Source organism: Nansenia antarctica (assembly GCF_963989245.1).
Source record: "Nansenia antarctica genome assembly, contig: SCAFFOLD_41, whole genome shotgun sequence".
NCBI classification, from domain to species: domain Eukaryota; kingdom Metazoa; phylum Chordata; class Actinopteri; order Argentiniformes; family Microstomatidae; genus Nansenia; species Nansenia antarctica.
This window is the reverse complement of record NW_027662440.1, coordinates 51,443-57,442: the sequence shown is the minus strand read 5'-3', so window position 1 is coordinate 57,442 and position 6,000 is coordinate 51,443. Positions and strand designations below refer to the sequence as shown.

Sequence of the window (6,000 nt, the reverse complement as noted above, 5' to 3'; positions counted from 1 at the left end):
GGTGGGCAAGGACGAGGCGTTCAAAGACCTTCATGACTACAGAGGTCAGGGCAACGGGTCTGTAGTCATTCAAGCCTGTGATCCTCGACTTTTTGGGGACAGGGATAATGGTGGAGGTCTTGAAGCAGGCTGGTACCTGACAGCACTCCAGGGAGGAGTTGAAGTTGTTGCTGAACACAGGGGACAGCTGGTCAGCGCAGAACTTCAACATGGAGGGTGAGACAGCATCCGGACCGGCCGCCTTCCGGGGGTTCTGTCTCTTGAACAGGCGGTTCACCTCTCTCTCTGAAACAGAGAGGTGTGAGCGGGCAGAGGGGGTGGGGCTCAGGGGAGAGAAGGGAGGAGGAGGGGAGGTTGGGGAGAGGGGGGGGGGAGGGGGGGCAGTAGTAGAGGGGGCAGACTGTGGGCGGGCAGAGGGGGTGGGGCTCAGCGGAGAGAAGGGAGGAGGGGGGGAGGTTGGGGAGAGGGGGGGGAGGGGAGGGGGGGCAGTAGTAGAGGGGGCAGACTGTGGATCGAATCTGCAGTAAAACTTGTTCAGTTCATTTGCAAGGAGAGTGCTTTCTATGGTCAGAGGGGGTTTTGGTTTATAGTTTGTAATTTGTTTTAGACCCTTCCAGACAGAGGATATCGTGATCACACTAATAACTTGTTCCTAATGTCAAAAATATGAAGAAAATATGAAGGAAAGCAGAAATATTGCTCTATTGCTCTATTTAAAAAAAGGTTTAAATTATTTTTAATGAAAAAGTATTAGAACGGATGATACTGAAATATATGTATTAATTAATTGTATTATATAATGTAAGCATAATTGTTAAGTATAAACAGGGGTAGGACAGGCTTCTTCCTACTCCTTTTCGAACAATTGATAGGACTGTACTCTACATATTAGTTATTTGTTATTTATTATTTTTATTTTTAAATCATGTTCGAAATAAAGATTCATTCATTCATTCATTCATATGCATTATATGACTGTAACTTGTGTATGACTGTAACTAAGATGTTTTGGTAAACAGCTAAAATAACACACATTCTGTCTGTGACCAAATCCATTGCTGGAAATGTGGTCATGGTTTCCACCGTAGTTTCCACCGTAGTAAGGCGATGACGTAGTCTATGCAAATATGCAGGCGCGGTATGATGACGTATGGTCCATCACGTTTCCGGCAATGGATTTGATGTCTGCAGCTGGATATATCCTATAGTATCCATCTGCGCGCAACAAATCCAACACCCGGAAATGTGTTGGGCCACGTCATCGTAAGCGCGTCGGTAAAAGAAACCGCGAGAATCCGCGAGATTTAGAAGAAGAATTACAAGTACAATGGCAAATGCAGCTCAGGTGAGAATTTCGAAATATTATTAATGAACATGTTATAGTTTTCATATATGTATTTATTATTTAGGTTGTTGCATGTGTTACGCATTTGGCTGTAGTTTTGTTCATCTAATTGGGTAATTCTATGTGGTTTAGCGTTATCAGATATGAGATTAGATTCAACTTTATTGTCATTGCTGAGTACAAGTACCAACAACAAAATGCAGTTATGCATATAACCAGAAGTGCAAATAGTGACAAAACAAAGATAAACATGTACAGCCGGCAGGGCTAAAAAAACGCCGCGCTCAGGTGGGGGGAAGGGAATGACTTTCACGTGGTAATTATTACAACTAACACTAACTTAAAGATGAACTATATGCTATTTTCGAACTTTGGTAGTGTGTTCACTGTTGTATGTAGGTTGCACATATAATATTTTGAGCTCAGGTCACATATTTTCAAGCAAGATGAATTAAAGGAATGAAATATTCAATTTAAAGGAAATGAAAGTTATTTGGAGTCACATTCGATACATTCACCTAATTATATTTTATTCTTCCATAGACCAACATGATGTTTCCAGATGGACAATATCCTGCGCTTAAGAGATTGGACTTGGACACATTCCAGTGTCCATGTTGTCACAAGGCAGGGAAGTACCCTGCTCTTCTATCTCATATGCAGTTCCACCATAGTTCTGCTGTGAAATATGGAGGTAAGTCCACCTATATATTATCATGTCATCATTTGAATTTTAAATGGTGTTAATGTGTTATTTCTGTGCCCCAGCACATCCTTGGTGTAAATTAGTTTTAGATCAGACATTGTGGGCTCATTTGATGTTTGTGTGAGCTTTCACATTCCACATTAGATTTATATTACGGTTCTGACCTGTTAGCAACGCTGAATTAATTACCTAATGTGGGTTTAATTATGAATTCAAATGCAAAAGTTCAAGTTATAGGCATGGACCCTATGTTATCGAATTTTTATTTAATAAAAGTTTGGGCATTTAGCAGACGCCTGTTTCCAAAGCGACTTTTAATCAATACATTTGACTAAGCAAGTGAATCATCAATTCACCAGTCGTAGCAGGAAGAGTAATCTACCTCAGACCAGGGGTCTATTATTTGTTAGTGACATGATTATGTATTGTTCTCACAAACACCTTTTTTCAAATTATGTATTTACAAAAATACAACTTATTGGTATGTTTCTAGTAGGCCTATCTTCTAAATCACTTTCTTTATTTCTTTTAGGATATGCTTTTTATAAATGCTTTTTATAAATTTATAAATTTATAAATATAAGGGGTGTTGCTGAGAAAATTGTTGCGGGATCCTGGACAGAGAAGACTGGTCTGGATTTGGAGGTATTGTTTGAATGTTACTATCATATTATAGCTATAGTCATAACTACCTACTATTCTCTAACTAACTTTTCTTCGTACAGGGGCTTCCGAGGCAGACCAGTGGCAATGACTGTGGTGTCTTCATGATAATGGTGAGTTATGGTAATGCCACCAAGTGATATGGCACACTTGATTGTTCCTTAAAACCATCAAAAAAATGTGTAAATGTATGTAACAATGACTGACCACCACTTAGACCTGACCAACATTCTGTTCGTGCATTTGCAAATAAAAAGGTGTGCAATAAAAGGTATTAAGGAACATTCATGTGTGCAGACCTCTCATATCACTTTCCTATGGAGTTATCAGCCATGTACATTTCATTGGATGTGTGTGACTACCTTCTCACTGAGTTATAAGCTGTCACATGGTAATCTTGTCTTTGTGTCTTTTCTCATTACAGTATGCCTGGTATTTCGCCATGGAGGCTACCTTTGACTTCAGCATTGTAAGTATTAAGAAAACAAGAACCCATTATATCAATATGCTATAAGACTTTGAATGCAAATTGAGTAACTGCTCTTTCTTTAGGATGACATGTCTCTCCTGAGAAGGTGGTGGTGTATTGTCCTGGTGGAAAACCTTGGGCTGGAAGGGTATGCTGCAGTGCTACAAAAATAATAATTGTATTTGTACATTTATTATCAAGAGGACTTTGGGGTAACACCTGGCCCTACAATTCAACCTTCCGGTGAAGATAATGTGTGTTAATTTCAGATATGGAAGGAAGTTTGCTCACTTTAGTGAGGAAGGCAGAGCGACCCTTCACGACAGTGTCCCACCTGTATTCAGGACCTATTCAAGTGTTAAAAGGAGTCATGCAAGCAACACCATGGTCAGTGCATCTCTCACTAAGTATCTATGACCGTGTGCCTGTTTCTGAATGGGCTACTGCTCCTAAAACACATACTCCATGCAACTTTATGGCACATGCAATATGTTTAGTGGTACTGTGTCATTCTGAATCCAGCCTGGATCTCTTTTTGAAGTAGTTAACCCTTTCATGTAAAACATACTGGCAATAATGGTGGACTCTGTACAGATGCCACTGGACACTGACGAGGACCACACGTACTTCAAGAGGCCTTACAGCTTTCCTCCTAAAGAATTGGTTAGTGTGAATGAAGTTTATTGCATACAAACATACTATCCACCATTCACAGCTGTACACATAGTCATGCTTATGTGTGTATCCTGTTACCAGGGACAAAGATGTCAGAAGCCTGGAAAGTGAAACCACACTTTCTATCAGGACACTTGAGGTAGAATGATCAAGGAAAGAAAGTGACTCATTCAGTACTTAACTGCACCTTTTCATTGTAACATGGTTAAGCACTGTATTATTATTTTAGGAAAGGGCTCAACAAGTCCAACACCAACGAAGAGTGACCAATGACTTGTTAGTGCATTGCATTTGCAATGCATTTTGGAAACATGAGGAGAGTGCTAATACAAATTCCATGACAGTTTGCAACCACTGATGAATGTGAGTTTCTTAAATTAATTATTAATCACTTCTTTATAACATTTTGTCTCAACAGTGAGAAGCAGCTGTCTCACCATTATATGGTCGAAAATGTGAGAAGAAAAGGAAGCTGAAAGACCATAGAGACAATGTTGAAAGAGCACTTGTGCTAAAGTGCAATCAGCAATGATGTCTTGATTGAAGCGCATTGAGTCGTATCTTGTGAGATGCGCTATACAAATAAAGCTTGAATTGATTTGATCCCTTGTACACTTTTTTTGGGCATTTGTGTTGCAACACACCTGTACATTCTGCACTCTACCCTAGGCCCTTATTTTACTCTAGACAGAAGGGTTGTTATTAACACTTGTTATTAATTCCATTTGGTATACCTCATAAACTTTCTTGCATTTCTGGTGTTTGCATTTTACATATTCTAAATATATGCTATCTACATGTCGCACTGGATGGGGTTATTGCTGTTGACTCATCAGAAAGTAAAGACTAATTCACAGAGTGTATGAAGATTCCAGTAAGGGTTTTGTGAAGGAGCCCTAGTGCTGTTGACATCAGAAATAGAATGTTTTATTTAGCTCATCAGTGTGCACTCAGCACCATGGACACCTCCAGCCCAGCACCTTGCACCACGGTTCCTGCCCTGCTCCATGGATTACAACGATGATCGCCTGACCCTTGCCTGACTCCACCAAGTCCTTTGCCTGACCCCTCAAACCTGTTTGACCTAATAAAGTCCCTCACCTGGGGTCATTGACATTCTTTTATTTATATACAGTTAGGTCTGGAAGTATTTGGACAGTGACACAATTTCCATAATTTTGTCTCTGTATGCCACCACAAAGGATTTGAAATGAAACAATCCAGATGTAATTGAAGTGCATTTTACAGCCTAAGGATGGCCTGTTTCAGTTGCATTGAGAGCTCTGTTGACTGCATGTTGTGCGTATACAGCAACAGCCTCCAAATGCAAATGCCACACTTGGAATCAACTCAGACCTTTTACCTGCTTAATTGATAAAGAAATAATGAAGGAATAAATAGCCCACACTGGCCCATGAAACAGCTTTTGAGTCAATTGTCTAATTACTTTTGGTTATTATACATAAGAGCTATAATTCATAAACCCTTCCTTCAATTTGGATGTGAATACCCTTAACCTAAAGCTGAGAGTCTGCACTTTAAGCCCAGTAAATTCTGTTGGAAATCTCATATAAGATACGTTAGATCCAAAGTATCAAGGAGTATTGCAGTATTGTGCAGGGCAAAACATATTCTGGAACAGAGGATGTTGTATACTCTATATTGTTGTCTTGTCTTACCCTATTTGAGTTACTGTGTGGAGATATGGGGAAATGAATATAAAAGCACTTTAAACCCATTGATTACACTACAGAAAAAAGCTATGAGGATTTTGATTGATTGATTGAAAACTTTATTAGAAGATTTGCAGAAGTAGGTACATGAAAGTACATATTACATACAAGGTCAACTAACAGGATAAAAACCCAAGAAAGCCACTGGCTTATTTCAATTGGGGTCCTTGATTCTCAATTCATCGTTACATGTAAGACCGACAAAACAAACTAGTACTATCTACAAGATAATACAGACAAATAACTATTACTATCTACAAGATAAAAATACATCCATCATGGGAAGAACAATACAACAAAACATCAGGTATGTACAGCGGGTAGGGCAGGTGGGGACATACACCACAGGTGGGGGCGGGGGACAAAACACAAAGTATGTACAGTGGGTAGTTCGGGTCTTTTAATCTGA

At 39.6% G+C, this 6,000-nt stretch overlaps 1 long non-coding RNA gene across 4 annotated transcripts; it reads left to right on the top strand.

Moving 5' to 3' along the window:
* The first annotated feature begins 1,306 nt into the window (after positions 1–1,306).
* Positions 1,307–4,401, top strand: LOC308175635. 4 transcript variants are annotated; one of them, XR_013937972.1, is made up of 10 exons: positions 1,307–1,345; positions 1,889–2,039; positions 2,584–2,696; positions 2,777–2,827; positions 3,139–3,183; positions 3,267–3,331; positions 3,453–3,570; positions 3,778–3,846; positions 3,940–3,997; positions 4,277–4,362. It is a non-coding gene; the product is annotated as an uncharacterized lncRNA (long non-coding RNA). The 4 variants fall into 4 exon arrangements; XR_013937970.1 differs by lacking the exon at positions 3,940–3,997 and having other exon boundaries at positions 4,277–4,401; XR_013937971.1 differs by having other exon boundaries at positions 3,778–3,997; positions 4,277–4,366.
* Positions 4,402–6,000: the final 1,599 nt, after the last annotated feature.